This window comes from Lipophrys pholis, assembly GCF_963383615.2.
Source record: "Lipophrys pholis genome assembly, chromosome: 3".
NCBI classification, from domain to species: domain Eukaryota; kingdom Metazoa; phylum Chordata; class Actinopteri; order Blenniiformes; family Blenniidae; genus Lipophrys; species Lipophrys pholis.
Genome location: NC_137627.1, coordinates 28,451,673 through 28,474,360, shown reverse-complemented (window position 1 = coordinate 28,474,360; position 22,688 = coordinate 28,451,673). Strand labels below are relative to the sequence as shown.

General features: G+C 46.2%; 1 protein-coding gene across 1 annotated transcript in view; it reads right to left on the bottom strand.

Moving 5' to 3' along the window:
- The window catches only part of LOC308107732 (seizure protein 6 homolog), a gene marked incomplete at both ends in the record, with an annotated part of 135,965 nt that overhangs the window by 66,131 nt on the left and 47,146 nt on the right, over positions 1-22,688 (bottom strand). The window lies entirely within an intron of this gene.

Sequence of the window (22,688 nt, the reverse complement as noted above, 5' to 3'; positions counted from 1 at the left end):
TTAATGCACAGGTGATGGATACACCTGTAGCTTACAACTTTATAGGTTGCTGCTGATACACAGGTGAGAGCTGTACAGGTGACTTACACACCTATAGTCTATGCTAATTGCTCTAACTGTAACCTCTCAAGTTAAGAGGGTGTGTTAAGCACCTGGGATGAGCAATAGCTGTGCTAGTGTACTTTTAACTCTATGCCAGAAACAAGAAGATGCATGAAAAAGGCTCCAACCACTTCACAAACACAACTGACTTTGCTTAGCAGTGCTGTAACGTGTTCTACGAAAACTAAGTTCTGCCAGAAACAAAGTTATCGGTTGGACAAATAAAAAGACAATTCTGGATAAATTATGCAGATATTGTGACAATGCTGGCTTTAAAACAGCCTCACACGGGCGGCTTTCTGTTGTGCAGCCCTCGGGGCAACATTATGTGCAGTCCTTCGGGCAGCATCGGTGCTCTCACACGGGGCACCATTATGTTGGGATTTATGGTTGGTTATTAGCATTAAATTACTGTAAGGAATAGATTACTGAAAGTAATAAATCACTGGAAGTAATTTATGAAAAATTTTAATTATTAATGGAAGTAAATGGTTGTTTTCTCATTAAAAAGTCCTAAATAATTGAGTAATTACTTAAAAGTTAATAAATTATCTAAAATAATTTACTAATGAAAAATTATTAATTTGAATAAATTTATTTATTTATTAATAATAAATTGGGGCACCACCAGATAAACTGGAAAAAGCTAATACCAGAATATCAGTCTCGTTTGCAAAAGGTTTATTTAAGTTAGTTAATATTTCTGTGTAAAAATATAACAATATTAAATAAAAGGGAAGGTGTGAGATCCGAGCACAGACTGTTACAAACCAGTGAATTGTCAACAATAAATACAATCTGCAGCTGAAAGGAGGAGAGGAGACGCTGGCACGAGTCTCCAGAATCCCCCGCAAAAAAGGAAAAAAGAAGTTGTCCAAACTGTGTCCTGCTCGTCCAGCGGGCTGGCGTTGGTTCTGTGCCTTGGACCTACTTGGTGCTCTCTTTACCGTCCCAAGGCAGCAGAGACGTGTGTCCCTCTCGGTGGTCGGATTGAGAAGCAGAGAGCCGTTGGTAGGAAGTGTTGGGGTTTATGGTTGGTTATTAGCATATAATTACTGTAAGTAATAGATTACTAAAAGTAATAAATCACTGGAAGTAACTTATGAAAAATTGAAATTATTAATGGAAGTAAACGGTCGTTTACTCATTAACAACTCCTAAAGTAATTGAATAATTACTTTAAAAACAAAAAAATGAAAAATTATCAAAAATATTTTTTAATAATAAAATTATTAATTTGCATAAATGTCTTATTTATGTATTAATAATAAATTGGGGCACCACCAGATAAACTGGAAATAGCTAATAACAAAATATCAGTCTCGTTTGTAAAAAGTTTATCTAAGTTAGTTAATATTTCTGCATAAAATATAACAATCTTAAATAGAATCGAAGGTGTGAGATCCGAGCACAGACTGTTACAAACCAGTGAATTGTCAACAATAAATACACAATAATCACCAAGAAGCGTACAATTCAGCTAACAGGCGTTTATTAATAAAAATGAATTAATTCATAAATAATTCGGAAATCATCTCATAAATCAACACATTCAAATAGCAAACGACATCTAACACGGAGATCTAATCTATTAAACAGCAAACACTATGTAAAAAGAGTGTGTGTGTGTGTGTGTGTGTGTGTGTGTGTATGTGTGTGTGTGTGTGTGTGTGCGTGCGTGGTCTGGAGTGACGAGGGGGTGTAATGACCTCGAACGTCCACCAGGTGGAGGCAGACGTTGGCGGGTCAATGCGGTGACTGTGACGACCACTAGGGGCGTGCGGCGGCGCGCAGAGGGAGAGCGCAATGACTTGATGTGTCCACCAGGTGGATGTCAAGAGGGATTGCGATGACCCACGCAACCACTAGAGGCGTTTGACTCGCTCTTTCAGGGGACGCGGCGGTTGCTTAGCGGCCAGATAAACAAGACGTCCGTCAAGCGCGCATGCGCGAGGGCGGCCTCGGAGCGAGTTAGTCTACCGAGGGTGTAGCGAACGGGCGGTTCCGTTGGCCAGGTTCTGAGCACCTGAGTCCTAAGGGGAGGTCGGGTCCTGCAGTTAGAACTCTTGTGATCAAAACAGATCTGCTCTGCAGCAGCTGACATGCAGCAGTGTGTGACCTTATCTTGATCTGATAAGGGGGGGTTAGTGAAAGAGGGGGAGAGATGAGAGAGGATGAAGACAAGAGAAAGACAGAGAATTCTGCGCGGCTCGGTTCTGAACCCTGGTTCCTCCACACAGAGCTCCCAGTGGGCCTGGAGCTCACTCGGACCTCTGGTTCTGAGGTGGAAAACCAGAGTCCGGGACTTGGTTGGTGTGCGTGAACGCGTCTACACAAACATATGAGATACTGCGGCCTTCTGAGCGGCACATGGAAACATATTGCATTTTCAACAGAACATCATTCTAACTATTCTCTGCCCAGACAAAAGCTCTCACCCTTATAGTTCTTTGGTTCTGGACAGCACCGTCCGTGGTGCTGTTGGTTCTGGGAGGCTGTGGTAACTGGTTGTTACCGGATCTGAATTCAGCGTCCTGAATTCAGAGGCCTGGCTCCAGCTGCAGCAGTGCAACTGAGAGGATGATCTTGGGGAGGAGATAATGGCTCTGGTCTCCAGAATCCCCCCAAAACAGGAAAAATAGAGGAAAACAGAAGATGTAGTCCAAACTGGGTCCTGCTCGTCCAGCTGGCTGGCGTTGGTGTTTCTTCTGTTCTTTTGCTCTCTTTACCATCCTGAGGCAAGCAGAGACATGTGTCTCTGCCGATGGTCAGTTGAGAAGCCGAGAGATTTGGTAGGAAGTGAGTCTCACCAACTTGGGTTTGGACCCCTGTGGTGTGTTCGGGTCGGATTCAAGCATCCTCATTGGCCACTTCCGGGGTCTGGCTCGCTCCCCTGCTGTTTTATGGCCTATCCATTGTTGCTAGTGTTTTCCTTCAGGGGAGCAAGCCTCTAGAGGAGTTCATGGAATCTTCAGCCCCCAACATCCCCCCTTTGTTCCAAAGAGTGGGATGCTAATTGCAGTCTTTGGAGCAAACCTGGGCCATATAGTCTATATGATCGTGGAGTCCATGTGAACGTCCAAATGTCCTGGAAAACATCATGTCCACAACAGTCCAACAGTTCATACAGTTCATGTGCGAGGCTAATGTCTGGGCAGACAGAGAGACCAGTCTGGGCAGACTTTTAACTTCTTTTCTAACTACCTACAACCACAATACTCATTTCGTACAGTTTGCCAAACATGAATGAAAATGAAGTACCAGAGTTTAAGAAAGGAAAGGGAGACAGGTGGTCAGAAAATAGTTAGTAGGCTCCTCCCACACCTCCCGGAGGATAGGGATTAGCTCGCGACATGTTTGTGGACCAGTTTACAAAAGCGGAGGTACCGGATGCAGGGAATCGAGTCTGATCTGTAACATTTGGATGTGGTTGCACCTGGCGTATGCAACGACATCGGCGATGGTTTACCAGTGAGCAAGCGTCCAAGAGCCACCAGCCGTCTGGGGGGTCTTGGTGCACCTGCTCCGGCTGGGAGTGAGAGAGTGAAGTGTGGTGTGTGGAGGTGTACGTGAGCGTTCCCTTCCAAAACCCAACATTCACTACAGACTTCAACTGTACACATTATTTCAATAATGGCTAAGTTCTGAAGAAATCACAACACTTGGCTCTGTGGGTTCACAGAGGTTAAAATAGCACTGCAGAGACCATGTCAGATGTATCTGTGAAGGTTTATAACCGTGGTGGTTAGTCTTGAGAAATTGCTCAACCCGGGTTAGTGGAGCTAAGTAAGGTGGTTCTACCTGTACTGAAGCTGCTAACGGAGGAGCTCCTCTCCCTACGATCTCCTGTGAGATCTCTGACTACACACAGGGGCTATTTCTCCTAAACAATACTCGACAGAGTCTAAGGCATGCTAAGTGGTGTTAATAGAGCTGGATATGAGTTTACAGTGACTATATTTCCCTGAACGGTTCAACTCAAGCTTTGTAACTGCTCAGGTTGTCTAAGGAGGCGGAGTTAGATTTCTGATGGTGGCAGGGTTAGTACATGCACCTGATATGATCTGAGTATGCTGTCACTAAACCCTACTGATAAAAATCTCCTCTGCTCCTGGGGTGGAGGTTCTCCCCCCTCGCTATGGGAGGAGTTAACCTTACTCCGAGGGAGTAAATGGATTGAGTGGCTCTGCTGTGCAGGCCGTGACAACACTGCCCTCTGCTGGTTGGTCCAGAAGGTGCAGTGAAGGGTCGTTTCTCTACCAGTCATTCTTTTGATGGGAGTGAACCCTGTGGAGTGGTGCATGGTGGACCGACTGGTCACCAGCACCTGTTGGAGGTTCACCTCTTCATCTGTACCACTGCTGTTGCCATACCTGAGTATGTGGGTGGTGCTGTGGTTGACTTGGTCAACCTGGGAAGATGACTGGGAGTGGTTTGGTAAATGGAGGTTGGTCTCCATTACCAAAATGTTGTACAGAGCAGCCATGACACTGGGGGTGACATGAGTTCTTCTGTCTGAGTCGACGGAAGGTGGGAGGCTCCAGTGTCTGAGCGCTTGGTTCAGACGGAGGACAGCAGCCTTGGTGGCTGTGTCAAGGTGGAGCTGGAAGTCGTCGACATAAATGTTAAGCGGGCCCTGACAGACATTTTCATCATGATCATGATGACTCGGTGGAACGGTCTGAGTCGTGGTGAAGGGCTTGTCTACACTAAGGAGCTCTCTGGGAGGTCCAGCACTCACTGCACAGTCCCTGGTGGACTGTGAGGAGTGGCTGCAGACCACATGGAGGCTCCTAAGTCCTGACACGTTAGTCGGGGCTCTGAGGTTTTGAATGGCGTGAACTCTCCTTGGTTGGGGTTCAATCCCATCAGCGCCACCTATGAGCCCGATGTGTTCAACTCTGGTGCGGCACCCCTGAACTTTGCTGAGAGCAAGTTTGGTTCCAGCTACCAGGAGTTGATAAAGGACGTGTCGTGTTTCGGCTAAAAGTTCCTTAAAGGTGTAGTGATGCATGAGGAAGTTGTCCACATAGATGAGGTTGCCGTGAGCGGCAGTGTTGCTCATTGTTGTGTGGAGAAAGATGGTAGACACCGATGGTGGGTCTAAGTAGCCGAACTGGCACCGGTTCCAGGCGGACTGGCGGTTGCCAAAGGAAGAAGCTAGCTGGTACTGGTTAGCGGGGTCCACCTTCATGGTCCAGAACTGCTTTACCACGTATGCAGCGAGAAAAGATCTGTACTGGTGTACAAAAGATGGCGGTGCCTTTGGGTCAGTGGGGACGCGCACCGGGTGGAGGTCTGTGACCCCCCTTTCATGCGAGTCCCGCGCCAAGATCGTTTGATAATCGCGGAAGACCTCAATGAATGCATGTCCTCGTTTCTGCGGTGTTAAAGCGTTAGCTTTAGCAGAATGTGGCTCAGTCTTGGACTCGAAACCTGAATAAGGTTCTTCTGGTCCAGACGTGGTCTGTCCGCTTGAAGTGTCTGTATTCTTTGGTTGAGTCACCGGAGCGTACACAACCATGTCACCTTCAGTGCTCGGTTTTGTACCATTGAGAACCTGTTCGAGGTTAACATGGCGAGCGCTGGTGATGGTTTTGGTTGTGACAATGAGGAGAGCGGTGTCATGCATGTCGTCACTGGTGAGGGACGACGTCAGGTTGTCACTGACAGGCACCATCAGTTCAACGTTGTGAAATGAACTGTCGGTTATCATCTCTAATGTTGGAAATGCGGTCACTTTAATCTGTCCCTGTGTCAGATTTTGGACCCGCAGGTTGGCTGAACGATTGTTCATCTCAAGAAGAGATGTGTCACAGATCATCTGGTCGAGATCTGGACTGTGAGGCGAGGAGGCGCATGAACCAGGGACCTTGGTTAAGGTTTGAAGTGATTCTGCTGAAAGTGAGCGGTGGCTCGGAACTTTGAGCAGGTCGGCGTTGGTGACAGATTTCTCTGACCAGGGCGCCAAAGGTGCCTCAGGAACCATGGTTCCATTCATGTGTGCACCCCCCACGGTGTGGTGGGCGTGCAAAGAAGTACTCATGTACAAAGAAGAACTCACGTCCTTCAGTAAAACGAGTAAAGAGTGGTGGGCTTGAAACGGGTCTTGGCTCGTCACCTGCAGCGGTTGCTGGCTGTCAGGGAGCTTGGAACTGGATCGGTGCGGGTCGGACTTTGGAAGAGACCCAAGTATTGGTAGGGAACCCCTGGACTGGATGGCAGCGACTCTGCTGTTGGAAGCTGAGTGGCCCGGTTCTGGGCCGAAGGAAGTTGGGCTGGTGACTTGGGACCAAAGGCGCCGTTGGTGGCAGTCAATCAGCACAGCCAGTCGGTTCAGGAGGTCCTGACCAATAAGCAGTTCCTCTGTGTTCAGAGAAGTAACGTAGATGGGATGTGTCACTGACATGTCCTGGAAAGCGACGTCGACCCAGACACGTTTAGTGATGGATGATTTGTCCTGAGTGAAGCTTCTGATGTTCATGCTACAGTCTTCCACCTGAAGTGGCTTTCCTAGGTCCCGCATGGTTCTAGCAACCTGTGTGAAGGTAGCTGAACACATGACGGTAATTTCTGACCCTGAATCAAGCAGGGCGAGGGTGTCGACACCCCCTACCACTACTGAGGTGTATAAGCAGTTGGCATAGCCATCGCGCACAAGATTACCCAAGAATTTCAAAGGGGGCCTCTCTGTTGGTTCTGGGGGCCTCTTTGACTTCCTGGATCTCCTCCTTCTCCTCCTTACAAAGTGGACTTTGTGTGCGGAGGGGAGGGGCATCTGGCCTAGTCATGCGGTCAGGGGCTGGGAGTCCGGTTCCTCTGAGGAGCCGGGTCCCTTCTGACCAGGCGGGTTCAGGTCCTGCACTACCTCTTTGATGCAGGTTTTAAGCCACTGTGGGACGTCTGCGTCCCAGTGGTTTCTGGTCTGACCTCGGCCTCGGTTGTTAGACTCACTACTCCGTTGGGAGTGGTGAGGTCTTGGCCTACCTGATCTCTTACCTCTGTGCGGTTGTCCACCTCGTTGTCGAGGTTGTGGACATCTAACGGGCCCCTCATCCGCGGCAGGTGCGGGGAAGGGGACCTCGTGACCTCCAGGTGCCAGGTTCGTGTTTCCAGTCGCCTGGGTTCTCAGGATCCCAGCGTCACCATCATGGTTTTCACCTGAACGGTGGCGCAGCTCCCACACCATCTGCGCGTGTTTGCGGAGGTCTTTCATGGTGGGGTTTGTGGTCCGGCAGAACAGGGCGACATCGAACCGCACACTGTTGTGGAGGTTGTTAACAAAGAGGGACTTGAAAGTCTGGTTTTCGTCCAACCCCGGTGCATTGCGGCCTTGGAAGTAGCCGGCCCTTAGGCAACTGTAATACTCTCTGGGAGGCTCCGGCCCCTTCTGAGTGATTGCAAGTGCACCAAAGGTTGCAGAGGCAGGATCAGTGTACTGAGAATACTCTTCCCTAAGTGCATGACAGAGGGCTGAGTAATGGTCTCTGATGGCAGGTGGGAGGGATTCCATGTAAACATGGACGCTCCTGGATGTCGTCTTCCAGAGAAGCTTCAGCTTCTCCCGTGACGAAGGATGAGGCAGGTCGAGGAGGCAGCGTTCAAGGTAGTCCTCTATACTGACCTCTGGGTTGTTAGGGTCGAACCGCTCTATGTCCTCTGGAAGGGACTCAAGTTGGCGGGTCCGAAGACCGCGTTCCTTGGGGGACCGGACTGGTCCGAGTCATCTGAGCTGGACCCCCCTGGCTCTCTCCAGTGGAGAGAGTGAGGGTCGCGATGACCATGAGGGTCTCCAGTGAGTGGAGGACCAAAGCTGATAGCACTGTGAGGTGCTGGAAAATAACTCTTTACTCTCTCCTGAAAAGGAGTGAAAGAGCTGTGAGAGCGCATTGTGGTGCGGCTGAGCACCGATGGATGTGTGTCATAGCACACCGGGACCCTGTGGTCCTCAACGTGAAAAGCTGGGGGGACTGGGTGTCGGTTCAGTGGGATGCAGTCAATTCCCACAACAGGTGTCTTGTGCCCCGCCCCCCTGGCTGTGTGTCAAGCCCCCCCCTCGCCATGGCTGTGGGGGGGCTTGATGCTGTCTGTCCCCCTGACGGGACAGCTTCAAGTCTGTACTCACCTGTGGTGGGCAGTCCACCTGACTGGACCACCTCAGGACTGTATAGACCTGGAGGAGGCTGTCCACCTGACTGGACAGCTCCAAGAATGTGCATATCTGGGGTAATTTGTCCATCTGACTGGACATTTTCCAGACTGCTGAGATGTGCAGCGTCTCTGCTGAGAGCTGCACCAGGTTTTACCCCAGTGTGGTTTGGCTCAATGTGCTGAGAGCCATAACCTGACTCATCTTCTGATGAACCATCAGATGATGAGTCTGTTTTAACTTCTCTCTCAGAAGTTTGGGTTTGTGACCCAGTAGGTTCCGTGTACGGAGGCTGATCGTCCCTGGCCTGGACTTCCTGTCGCAGGCGGGAAATCTCCAGCTTCAGCTGGGCATTGTTAATCCTCAGCTGCGAACTGTAAAGTTGCAGCTGGGAGAGCTGCTCCTGGGCTTCAAGAGCTTGCAGCTCGGCCTTGCGCTGAGAGAGCAGTGCAATGAGGCCTAACACATCCGGAATGGTGAGCTCTACCTGACCAACCGGGTTCCTCACATAGCTTAACAGCTGCCTGATCTTTGCTTCACAGGTCTCTGAGCTGTAGCTGTTGAGGTTTCTTCTCTCCTCTGTGGAGAGGCATAGGAGACCAGCGACCACAGTCTGCAGGGCTGGGTCATGTGGCTCCCGAGGAGTCTCTGCTCCGAGCACGCAGTGTCTCTGACTACTCATGGTAGGAGTCACGCGAAAGCTGTGTTTTGAAAAGTGCCAAAATGTTGTTAATGCACAGGTGATGGTTACACCTGTGGCTTACAACTCTATAGGTTGCTGCTGATGCACAGGTGAGAGCTGAACCTGTGACTTACACACCTATAGTCTATGCTAATTGCTCTAACTGTAACCTCTCAAGTTAACAGGGTGTTTTTAGCACCTATGATGAGCAATAGCTGTGTTAGTGTACTTTTCTCTACGCCACAAACAAGAAAAGCATGAAAATGCAAGAAAAAGGCTCGAACCACTTCACAAACACAAGTGACTTTGTTTAGCAGTGCTGTAACGTGTTCTCCGAAAACTAAGTTCTGCCAGAAACAAAGTTATCGGTTGTACAACTAAAAAGACAATTCTGGATAAATTATGCAGATATTGTGACAATACTGGTTTTAAAACAGCCTCACACGGGGCACCATTATGTTGGGGTTTATGGTTGGTTATTAGCATATAATTACTGTAAGTAATAGATTACTAAAAGTAATAAATCACTGGAAGTAACTTATGAAAAATTGAAATTATTAATGGAACGTGCACAAAATGAAAAATTATCAAAAATAATTTTTAATGAAAAAATTATTAATTTGCATAAATTTCTTATTTATGTATTAATAATAAACCGGGGCACCACCAGATAAACTGGAAATAGCTAATACCAAAATATCAGTCTCGTTTGTAAAAAGTTTATTTAAGTTAGTTAATATTTCTGCATAAAATATAACAATCTTAAATAGAATCGAAGGTGTGAGATCCGAGCACAGACTGTTACAAACCAGTGAATTGTCAACAATAAATACACAATAATCAATAAGAAGCGTACAATTCAGCTGGCAGGCGTTTATTAATAAAAATGGATTAATTCATAAATAATTCGGAAATCATCTCATAAATCAACACATTCAAATAGCAAACGACATCTAACACGGAGATCTAATCTATTAAACAGCAAACACTATGTACAAAGAGTGTGTGTGTGTGTGTGTGTGTGTGTGTGTGTGTGTGTGTGTGTGTGTGTGTGTGTGTGTGTGTGTGTGTGTGTGTGTGTGTGTGTGTGTGCGCGCGTGCGTGGTCTGGAGTGACGAGGGGGTGTAATGACCTCGAACGTCCACCAGGTGGAGGTAGACGTCCTCAGGTCAATGTGAGGGGGTGTAATGACCTCGAACGTCCACCAGGTGGAGGCAGACGTCGGCGGGTCAATGCGGTGACTGTGACGACCATTAGGGGCGTGCGGCGGCGCGCAGAGGGAGAGCGCAATGACTTGATGTGTCCACCAGGTGGATGTCAAGAGGGATTGCGATGACCCACGCGACCAGTAGAGGCGTTTGACTCGCTCTTTCAGGGGACGCGGCGGTTGCTTAGCGGCCAGATAAACAAGACGTCCGTCAAGCGCGCTTGAGTTAGTCTACCGAAGGTGTAGCGAACGGGCGGTTCCGTTGGCCCGGTTCTGAGCACCTGAGTCCTAAGGGGAGGTCGGGTCCTGCAGTTAGATCAAAACAGATCTGCTCTGCAGCAGCTGACATGCAGTAGTGTGTGACCTTATCTCGATCTGATAAGGGGGGCGCCTTGCTGCGGGTTAGTGAAAGAGGGGGAGAGATGAGAGAGGATGAAGACAAGAGAAAGACAGAGAATTCTGCGCGGCTCGGTTCTGAACCCTGGTTCCTCCACACAGAGCTCCCAGTGGGCCTGGAGCTCACTCGGACCGCTGGTTCTGAGGTGGAAAACCAGAGTCCGGGATTTGGTTGGTGCGCGTGAACGCGCCTACACAAACATATGAGATACTGCGGCCTTCTGAGCGGCACATGGAAACATATTGCATTTTCAACAGAACATCATTCTAACTATTCTCTGCCCAGACAAAAGCTCTCACCCTTAAAGTTCTTTGGTTCTGGACAGCACCGTCCGTGATGCTGTTGGTTCTGGGAGGCTGTGGTAACTGGTTGTTACCGGATCTGAATTCAGCGTCCTGAATTCAGAGGCCTGGCTCCAGCTGCAGCAGTGCAACTGAGAGGATGATCTTGGGGAGGAGACAATGGCTCTGGTCTCCAGAATCCCCCAAAAACAGGAAAAATAGAGGAAAACAGAAGATGTAGTCCAAACTAGGTCCTGCTCGTCCAGCTGGCTGGCGTTGGTGTTTCTTCTGTTCTTTTGCTCTCTTTACCATCCTGAGGCAAGCAGAGACATGTGTCTCTGCCGATGGTCAGTTGAGAAGCCGAGAGTTTTGGTAGGAAGTGAGTCTCACCAACTTGGGTTTGGACCCCTGTGGTGTGTTCGGGTCGGATTCAAGCATCCTCATTGGCGACTTCCGGGGTCTGGCTCGCTCCCCTGCTGTTTTATGGCCTATCCATTGTTGCTAGTGTTTTCCTTCGGGGGAGCAAGCCTCTAGAGGAGTTCATGGAATCTTCAGCCCCCAACAGAAGGGATTCTCACACAGTTGAATTTTGGACCCCTGTGGTGTCTGGGTCGGGTTCGACCATTACCATTGGTTGCCAACCTGGAGGGTTGGAGACTTCCTGGGGTCTTTGGCCTCTTCCCTGCTGTTTTATGGTCTGTTCATTGTTCCTGGTGTTTCTCCTCTGTCAGAGAAACTTCTGGAGGAGTTCAATGGAATCTTCAGCCCAACACAGTAGTGGAGGATAAGGAACTAACAGATATTGAAAATAAAACTAAATACAAAACGTCGACTGATTATAATGGTATAGACATAAAATGGCCATTGAGGGGATTTCAGAGCCTTTATCATACATCTGTAATTTATCATTTCAAACCGGTACATTTCCAGACAAAATGAAAATAGCTAAAGTGGTACCGCTGTATAAGACTTGTGATAAACACCACTTCACCAACTGCAGGCCGATCTCTCTGCTTCCACAGTTTTCCAAAATTTTTTAAAAATCATTCATTAACAGATTATATAAATTCTTAGACAAACACAAAATATTCTCTAACAATCAATATGGATTTTGGTCGAATAGTTCTACATCACTTGCATTAACAGAATCAATTGAGGAAATTCCGAATGCTATAGATCAAAAACAGTATGCAGTAGGTGTATTCATCAATCTCAAAAAAGCTTTTGACAAAATAAACCATGACGAAATAATCACAAAGTTACAACGGTATGGGATCGTGGCGTGATATTGCACTGGGTGAAAAGTTACTTAATGGGCAGTGTAACGAACAGGCAGTTAGTTCCTCATTTAAGCACTGGCAGCACTTTATTCCAGCACTTTAAATGTTCACCAGCACTTTGAGTAGCACACAGCACTTTAAGATACTGGCTAACAGGCAGGAAACAGTATGTGAAAATGGGGCAGTACTTGTCATCGTGCTTGGACATTGCTTGTGGTGTCCCCCAGGGGTCAACATTGGTAATGGCGAGGTAACCTGGAGGAGGGTGATTGGGAGGAACGGCTTGCCCAATCTGAACCCAAGTGGTGACTTGTTATTGGACTTCTGTGCTCATCATGGAATGTCTATAACAAACACCATGTTCCAACACAAGGATGCTCATAAGTGGACTTGGTACCAGAGTGGAGAGCCAGACCCGGTAGGACCAAACGCATATAATGAGGGTATGCTGGGAAAGACTAGCAGAGGACTCTGTCTGAAATTATATCAATTTCCACCTCCGTGAGGATTCCTCCCATGTAACAGAGGAGGTTGGGGACATCAAGTCTGAGTGGACCCTGTTCAAGGCCTCTATTGTGGTAGCGGCTTTGTGCAGCTGTAGCCGGATTCTGGTCGGTGACTGTCATTGCTGCAACCCAAGGACACACTGGTGGACACCTGTCAAGCTGAAGAAGGAGGCCTTTAGAGCCTGGTTAGCTCAGGGGACTCCGGACTGAGCAGAAAGTTATTGTTGGGGTAATAGGACTGCAGCTGTAGCGGTTACTGAAGCAAAGTCTGCAGCATGGGAAGACTTTGGTGAGGGCATGGAGAGGGACTTTCAGTTGGCCTCAAAGAGGTTCTGGTTCACCATCCGGAGGCTCAGGACGATTCAGAGGGGTCTAGCTCAAGATTTGCTCAGCAAGAATGAACATCCTCTGACCTCAAATGGGGATATCCTCCGGAGGTGGAAGGAACACTTTGAGGATCTCCTGGACCTGGGGAACATGCCTTCCTGTAAGGAAGGCATGAGGCTTCTGGTTTGTCCTTGTGGAAGTCACCACGGTAGTAAAAAAGAAAGTCCTTGGTGGAAAGGTCCCAGGAGTGGACAAGATACGCTGGAGCTGCCGAAGGCCCTGGATATTGTGTGGCTGTTCTGGTTGAAAAGCCTTTACAGCAGAGGTCTCAAACTTGCGGCCCGCAGGCCATTTGCGGCCCGCGAGACAATATTTTGTGGCCCGCACCTTGCTGCGAAAGTATAACGTTAATGCGGCCCGAGATTGAAGTGAAACTCCAACGCGCGAAGTGAGAGTAGACGTTGTTCCGTTGAGTTTACTTACTTTAGTAAGTTCATGTACTTTAAAAGACTGTTGGCCGGGAGCACAGGGCATGACACTTCTTTTGCAAGTAGAATTATTTCAGTGGTCAATATTTTCACTTTCACGTTAGACATTGATGGGAATTGGTTAGATAAGAACGTCTTTTCCACTGATCAATCTGTATACGTTGAGCTTTATTGATTTCATCACCCAATATGCAAGCCATGACAGGATCACACCCGACACAAAACCATCTTCACTCCCGGTTGCCGACCTACAACTAATAAACCAAACCAAACTTAATGAATTAACTAACTACATGAACAAAGCAACAAAAACACAGCACAACACAATCATTACCAACACTACAAACATAAAATAACCCCCAACAACAGCTAAAACTTACAGAAACTCCCATGATGTACTGCAGCAATCTGCTCCATGATCGCGGAGCGGATCGCTGCAGGGCATCATCGGAGTTCCTGTCCGTTGGGTTTTAGATGTAATTATTGGGGGTTATATTAGGTTTCTAGTGTTGGTAATGATTGTGTTGTGCTGTGTTTTTGTTGCTTTGTTCATGTAGTTAATGTAGTTAATTCATCTAGTTTAGGTTGGTTTATTAGGTGTGGGTGGGCAACCAGGAGTGAAGAGGGTGGGGTCTCGTCCTGCCATGGTGCTCTTCATGGAAGATGAATTTTCAAAGTAAAAGTTAGCATTATTTGCATAAAATACAAATACTTTACTACATGGGTATATCATTAGTTTCTTGCCTTTTCAAAGATCACTAGAAACTGGTAAGAATTGCTGCTATCTCGATATTGTGTGCCACATTTCACCATACATGTATCAATAAAGTTGACTTCCACTTAATCTCTATTGTTTGAGAATTGATGGTTCACAATTCGAGAGACCTAAAAACTGTGGGTTGCTGACCTCTGTTCTAGACATTTTGAGAATCTCAACTGCTTCTTCTTCGCCAAATGTGGCTCAGATATGTGATAAGAAGTGTAGGTAAGAGAAACCATGTTCCGAAGAGCCGTTCATGATGTTCATTCAATGTTCCATTCATGTTCGGGACACTTCATGTTCAGAAGAACTCATTAAAACTGTTAATAATGACATTTGAGGATTTTTTTGTACAACTTTTTATGTGGAATCCCTGATGCGGCCCAGCCTCACCCAGACTCCCCCAGGTCCATTGAGTATGAGACCCCTGCTTTACAGTATTGCATGGAACTTGGGTATAGTACCATCCGACTGGCAGACAGGGATGGTGGTCCCTATTTTCAAAAAGGGGGACCGGAGAGTGTGTGCCAATTATCGGGGCATCACACTTCTCAGCCTTCCTGGGAATGTCAATGTGGAGGTACTTGAAACGAGACTGACCAATAGTCAAACCTCAGATACAGGAGGAAAAATGCAGATTCAGTCCTGACTGTGGAACTATGGACCAGCTCCTCACCCTATTACAGATTATGGAGGGGTTCATGGGAGTTTGCCAATCCAGTCTTCATCTGTTTTGTGGACTTGGAGAAGGCATACAACGTCTTGGAGATGTCTTGTAGGAGGTGCAAAAGGAGTATGGAGTGGTGAAGGGGGGGGATTGTAATATTCGGACAGGCGACTACAGTAATGCAGTCACTGTACCAGACCGTTGTGGTGAAGAGGGGAAGAGCTCTGTCTACCGGTTGGTCTACATCTGCACCTTCACTTATGGTCATGAACTTTGATTCATGACTAAAAGAATGAGATAGCGGATACGAGCAGCCAAAATTAGTTTTCTCCGCGGGGTGGCGAGCTCAGCCATCAGCAGACACTCTCTCGAGCTGCTACTCCTCCACATTGAGAGGAGCCAGTTTAGGTGATTCAGGCATCAGATTAGGATGCCCACTGGTGGCCTCACTTAAGAGGTTTACCAGGGACATCCCACTGGGAGGTAGCCCAGACGTCGGCCCAGGACTAACTGGAGAGATTATATCTCTGGTTTGTCTGGGAGGTCCTCCCAGAAGAGCTGGAGGAAGTTGCAGGAGGAGGAGATGCCTACGCTTCTCCGCTCGCTGTACTGCCACTGCGACCCCAAATGAACTGAGGGGGAAAGAAGATGGATGAATGGAAATTGCAAACATTATACGCATATTGTACATGTATTATTGCAATGTATTGCAGCTGTAACTAATATTCATCTATGATAAAGCTATAATCAAAATACGTGTGGATTTTGTTAGTTATGAGTATTTAGATTCCATTGTAGGGGTTTCTTACGTCATAATAATCTCTAGGTACCATTTATGTAGTGCAGTCCACCCACGGGGTACCATTTATGTTGCGTTTTGGCAGTTTGGCTATCGATAATGATTAATAATTATCAAAGATAGTTATTAATTATGTTATTGAATATTTTATCTGATCTGTATCAGATACCTCGGGAGCACCACCTGTTTAACAGGAAATGATAGCCAATTCAGTTATATCAGTCTCATAAGATATACTAAACAGTTAACTTTGAATTAATAGTTAAATTAATTACAATTACCACAATTAACAGTAAAGCTTGAAGAATTTTGGAGTTCTTGACACAGAAGAGGTCGACATTTCAGTCACCTTTGTGCACATTAATAAGACAACAATTATGATTCTAAAAATTATATTTATTTACAATGAAAACAAATTAAAAAAACACAGATTATAACTACCTATATACAGCTTGGTGTGTGTAGGTGTGTGTATGTGTGTAGCGAGAGAGAGAGAGAGAGAGAGGTGGAGGGAGTGTGAGTGTGTGTGTGTGTGTGTGTGTGTGTGTGTGTGTGCGTGCGTGCGTGCGTGCGTGCGTGTGTGTGATGGAACTACAAAACAATATGGTGGATCACAATAAACTACATTCCAAATGGAGGTTACCAGAGAGCAGGAAGGCTGTCCTCAGTCTCGACCATGTGCTGGGAGAATAACCGGAAGCTAGTCTTTAGCATCTGCTTCCTGTGTGTCTGTGTGGATTTGCATGCATGAAGATTGTTTTTCATTAGAAATTAACCAACTTTCTCTGGGCTTGTCAGATCCCAATACCATATTAGTTAAGTTCTATTTTAAATAGGATATGGACTTTTCAGAATATTTGGGCACCTAACATAAAGTTCTTTTCTGGCTCATCTCGTTGTTTTAGCCGCTCCAGATACACAGTGAAAGGAAGATATCCAGTTTATATAACAAGGTATCCAGTTTACAAGATAACAAGGTTAGTTAAGATGTATTCATACGTTGCTGTGCTATTTCGTTCAATTAATGATCTGTAGCATAAGTACAAATTTGTAATAATTGCATATTCCATATTGGAATTTATAGATTCTAAATTATCTCATAATAGCTCCATTGGTGATGCATGTTAATCATAGCTGTGAGCCATTACAACAATGTATGTATAATATGCATAATATGTTTGCAATTTGCAATGCACAAATGTGGGTTACATAGAGCAATAGATACAATAGAGAAAGGCGGGGGGTTAGAGAATAGAGGAGAGGAAATGAGAGGAATGACAGACAGATAGAAAGGGATAGGGGTACAGACCCCCTGGTTCGGGTTGAGGGCAAGAAACAGACCCTGGTTCGGGTTCGGCTAAAGACCCTGGTTCGGGTAGGAGGAGATAGAGACAGAGGCAGAGACAGAGGTAGAGAGAGATGGGGGGTGAGAGGATAGAGGAGAAGAAAAGATTGGACTGTCACGCCCCGGCACTTTGTCGTCCTCATAGAGGCGCCGTGGTTTTGTTGTTCTCCTCTCCCGCTTTATTCCTGAGGTGGGCGTGTCAGGCGGTGTTTGACAGTAAATAGAAAAGTCTTGAGTCTGGCCTTAAAAGTAGAGACTGTTTCAACCTCCCTAACTGAAACTGGGATCTGGTTCCACATAAGGGGAGCCCGAAAGCTAAAAGCTCTGCCTCCATTCTACTTTTAGAAAACCTAGGAACCTCCAGTAAGCCAGCACCCTGTGAACGAAGTGCTCTTCTGGGGAGATATGGGACTAACAGTTCTTTAAGGTATGATGGAGCCTGGTTAAGAGCTTTATAAGTTAAAATAAGGATTTTGAATTCTATTCTAGATTTAACAGGGAGCCAATGAAGAAGAAGCTAATATTGGAGTGATATGATCTCTGATGCTGGTTCTTGTCAGGACTCTCACTGCAGCATTTTGAATCAATTGAAGGCTATTTAAGCAGTTATTTGGACACCTTGATTCTATGGAGTTACAATAGAGGAGAGGGAAGGAGAGGATGAACAGATAGATGGGGAAGGGGTACAGACCCTGGTTTGGGTAGGGGGCAAGAAACAGACCCTGGCTCGTGTTGGGATACAGCAGGGCTGTTGTCAAGTCCACCTTTATCGAGTCCAAGACAAGTTCAAGTCGGGGCTTGTCGTGTCCAAGTCAAGTTCGAGTCACAAAGGTCCAAGTCCCAACTCTAAGTACAGATGAGATCAAGATTAAACCTTATGACAGAAAAAATATATATTTTCACGACCACAAAATTATAGAAATGTCATTATACTCAACTCTTCTTATAGGGCTTTTCCACCAACAAGAACCATGTTCTAGTTCAGGGCAGGTGCCAGGGCCAGTTCTTAAATGATCACCGCCAAAGAAACGGTTCTTTTTCCACCGTTAATGTAGCCAAGTGAGAGCCATGTCATTGTGCCACTCAAAAACGTGATACGTCACTGATTTCACCAATGTAGCGCTGACAGCGCTCATACAAGAACCAGGAGACAGATTGTAACAACGGTTTGGTCAGGGTCGCTCCATCTAGTCTGGCCTGAACCTCGGATGCAGACCAAAAAGCCAGAAAACATTGATTCTCCTCGTATCTCTATTGGGGTTTTTTCACATCGGTCTTGTTTTAGTCCAGAGCCCTGGAGTGGCCATAGAGAGAGAGAAAAAGAAATAAAAATAATGGGTGAATGAGCTTAGGACATATTTTTCAACATTTCGGCATTACATTGTGAATTTCTGCTCCTTTCACTTTATTTCTGGATGTGGATGGATCAAATGCTTCAACATCGGAGAAGAATGGAGGTGTACAATTATAAAAATGCACCTCTAAAGCCATTTCCAATGACAACCTACGTAAACACACTGATAAAAGTTCTCTTTCATATGAAGCGCCGTGTAGTTGCTGATGAACCAAAGGTACGGCTTCATTATATAGAAGTTCTGTGGGTAGAATATAATAATGGAGCGTCTCGCAGCGGAGCGCAATGCAGCCTCATGCAGACCTCGGGCTGCGGTCCTAACGCCATACAAGACCTGGAAGTGAAGTTAGTTACAACGATGTTATGATGAAAAGCGTGAAAAAAAACGACAATGGAAAACTGCTTCTAAATTATATGTCGACATAGCTGACTGACAGCAGAGGAGCTCTGCAGCTCGAGAGCCATGGCGCTGTGATCGCAGATTAAATTATCTTGTTACATCGTATTATTAACTTCAGGGAACGACTTATTATATCGTTCCCACACGTTATTTTTTTCTCTATAACCACTCTGGGGCTCAGTGTTCACTGAAAGCCGGTTCAGCGTTGCTTCCACCTTGGAGGTAGCGATAACTCCAGCAATAACTCCGCCCCCAGCTGATGACGCGTCAGACCCCGGTCTGGCTCCGCTCTGGCCCAGCAATGAAGTGGGGCCGACTTAGCACCCATTTAACCCCTGGTAGGCCGGAGCTTTGGCAGTGGAAAGACAAAGAACTGATGCTAAATCTGGCCCTGGCTCCGAACTAGCCCCTGGTTCTTTCCGGTGGAAAAGACCGCTTAGATGGCATGCAATCCTCACTGTAAATAGTGTTGAATATGTGACAACCTTGTGTGTGCAGATAAACAACAAAAACATTTGCCGCTGGCCGATTGCAAACAAGGAAGTGTGTCGCTCCAATACACACCCCCTTAAAAAAATTAAATAAAATAAATAAATAAATAAAAACAGCAGCATTGTAATGACAGCTATGGCAGGCCATCAGGGACAACTTTGTGTGGGTTGTGGCATTTCTATTCCTTTGGAGGATGGACATGACGTGTGTGTTATGTTTAGGTCACCAACATGCAGTGTTGTCAAAAGAGCGTCCACAGTCCTGTATGGACTGCTTCATTATGCCGGCATGCATTAGAGAGGCCCGTTGCTGGTTTTTCACTGTAAAACGTGCAGGTTCCCCTCTTCCTGCCATTCCCAGTGGGAAAACTAAAAGAAAAGCGGAGCCTATGAGAGGTAGGGAGGAGTGTTCAGGGCCATGGCAGGTTAACTCAACTCAACTCAACTCAGCTTTATTTATAGAGCACTTTAAAAACAACACGGTCGACCAAAGTGCTGTACACAGACAAGAACAATAAAAACAATATAAAACAATAAAAAACAAGTAAAAATGTTCAAAACAATAAAAGTCATCCTCTCAGACTGAGTTAAAAGCCAAAGACAAAAAGGGTGTTTTTAGAGAGGTTTTAAAAACAGGAAGTGAGTCGGCCTGTTTGATGTGCAGAAGCAAGTCATTCCACAATATTGGGGCTACGACTGAAAAGGCACGATCACCTCTCTGCTTCCTCTTGGTCTTCGGGACAAGCAACAATGACTGATCTGCCCACCTAAAGGAGCGCGAGGGAGTATACGGCCAGAGCAGATCGGACAAATGCTGTGGGGCGATGCATTTAAAGACATTTAAAAACAAATTAAATAATTTTAAAATCAATCCTAAAACGAACAGGGAGCCAGTGAACCGATGCTAAAACTGGTGTGATGTGCTCATGTCTTTTGGCTCCTGTTAGAAGTCAAGCAGAGGCATGTTGGATCAGCTGAAGACGTGAGAGTGAAGACTGGCTGAGCCCAACATAAAGTGCATTGCAGTAATCTAACCAAGTGGTGATAAAAGCATGGATTAAAATCTCGAAATGATGCAAGGACAGAAAAGGTTTCACTTTGGCGAGTTGTCTCAACTGAAAAAAGCTGGACTTGACCACTGATTTAATTTGTAGATCGAACTTAAGTTCAGAGTCCAGTCTGACACCGAGGTTTTTAGCCGAGTGCGTTAAGTATTGCCTTAAAGGACCCAGATCAACATGTATCTCGGTGGAATCACTAGGCCCAAACAACATTACCATTGTTTAAATATAAAAAGTTCAGGGACAACCAGGGCTTGATTTCAACAATGCAGTCAAGGAGTGGATTCATGGAAAAAGCATTTTCTTGATTCAGAGGAAAATAAATTCGGCTGTCGCCAGCATAGAAATTAAAAGCGATGCCATGTTTCCGGAGAATTGATCCAAGGGGAAGTAGGTAGAGGGGAAACAGAAGAGGGCCAAGTATAGAGCCTTGAGGCACTCCACATGTAAGAGGCGCTGCAGAGGACTCTACGGTTTCAACATGGACACAGAAACTTCTATCTGCTAAATATGACCTGAACCAGTTTAAAGCACGGCCCTTTATGCCCACCAAGGTCTCCAGAGGAGACAGGAGGATCTGAGGGTCCACTGTGGTGAAGGCAGCTGTAAGGTCCAACATAATCAGAGCAACATAGCAACCAGACTGTTCTCAGGAAGATATTAAAAACCTTCAACAGTGCCGACTCAGTGCTGTGAAGGGTTTTAAACTCAGACTGAAACACCTCCGGAATGTTGTGCTCATCCAAGAATGACTTTAACTGAAGATAAACAATTTTCTCCAAAACCTTAGAAAGGAAAGGAAGCTTAGAGATGGGCCTGAAATTTGCGAGCACAGAGGGGTCTGAGCCAGGCTTTTTAATCAAAGGTGTCACCACTGCATACTTAAAACTCACAGCTACACTCCCATTTACCAAACTGCTATTTAAAATGTTGAGGACACACAATGCCAACATGGGAAGAACCTCCTTAAAAAGACGAGGTGGAATTAGATCATTGGGGGATCCAGCAGGCTTCATATGGCCAATGATCTCTGTTAAATAAGGCTGGCTGACAGGCTCAGACTGCTCTAACTCAACAGAGCATGTGACAGAGGTAGAGGGGTCATAAGCAGGACTGCTAATGACGGCCCTAATGTTCACAACCTTATCAGTGAAATAGCTCTGGAAGCTCTCACACACCTCTGAGGAGTTCTCCAGGCAGGCTGCTTGTGAAGCAACAAGAACAGAGTTTATGGTTTTAAATAAAACACGAGGATTGTGACAGTTGGAGATGATAATATCAGACAAATATTTGGCTTTTGGCAGTTTTCACAGTTCTCTGATAAGAACGCCAGCTGTTCCTTAACATCTGGAAGGACACCTGTAACTTATCCTTCTTCCACTTATGCTCAGATCTCCTGCACACTTGTCTGGCAGCGTGTGTAGTTTCATCGATCCATGGCTCAGGTTTATGTTTAAAGAGCCTTGTTTTTAGCGGAGCCACAACATCTAAAATAGCTCAGCAGGATGAGTCCAAGTGGGAGGCTAGTGCCTCTACATCTGAATTAAAGGCCAGGTTAGTTGGGCTGTTACATGTTTCAAAGGCTGTGGAAAACTGTGCTGCGGTGGAAGCGTTTATAAAGCGGCAGCGCTGTGCCGTAGTGCAAGGTTTAACCTTATGACAGGGGAGAGGCACACCAAAAACAACCGGCATGTGGTCAGAGAACGCGGCATGACAGACTTTTAGAATACAAGGAATAAAACCATGTGACAAAACAAGATTGAGTGTATGTCTGCGTTCTTGCGTAGGGCCGGACACAGACTGTACAAGATAAAAAAGAGTCAATTAGATGTAAAAAGTCTTTGGCCAGCGGCTTCATAGGGCAACAAATCAAATCAACCAACCATTAAAACTCTGTCATATTTAGGCATTATTTCTGCCAAAAAATCAGCAGTTATATACACGGTCTGTATATAACAGTGCAGAATGTCGGGAGGACAGAGCCCAGCTCGAAGGAGTTCATCTCAAAGCTGGGATAAGATTTGGTTGAAGTGACTTGTTTACAATTAAAATGTTGCTTGTAAACAGTTGCTATGCCTCCTCCATGATGTCCTCGGAGCATTAAAATAAGTACAGTCAAGAGGCTGAAGTTCACAAAAAGCACTGGACTCACCGACAGCCTTCCATGTCTCCGTTATGTATAAAAAATCCAAACCCTGGGAAGTAAAGAAGTCCTTCAGAATAAAAGTCTTGTTGGCGAGAGATCGAGCATTAACCAGAGCAATCCGAACTGGGACTGGATCTGGCGCATTCGCCGATGGTGGAGCCCGAGCAAGTGGCTGCAGGTTTTGCAGGTTCGCCCTGTTGTCGCTTAGTCGATGAGTTCCAGTCTGTTTCTTCATGCCTCTCCTCC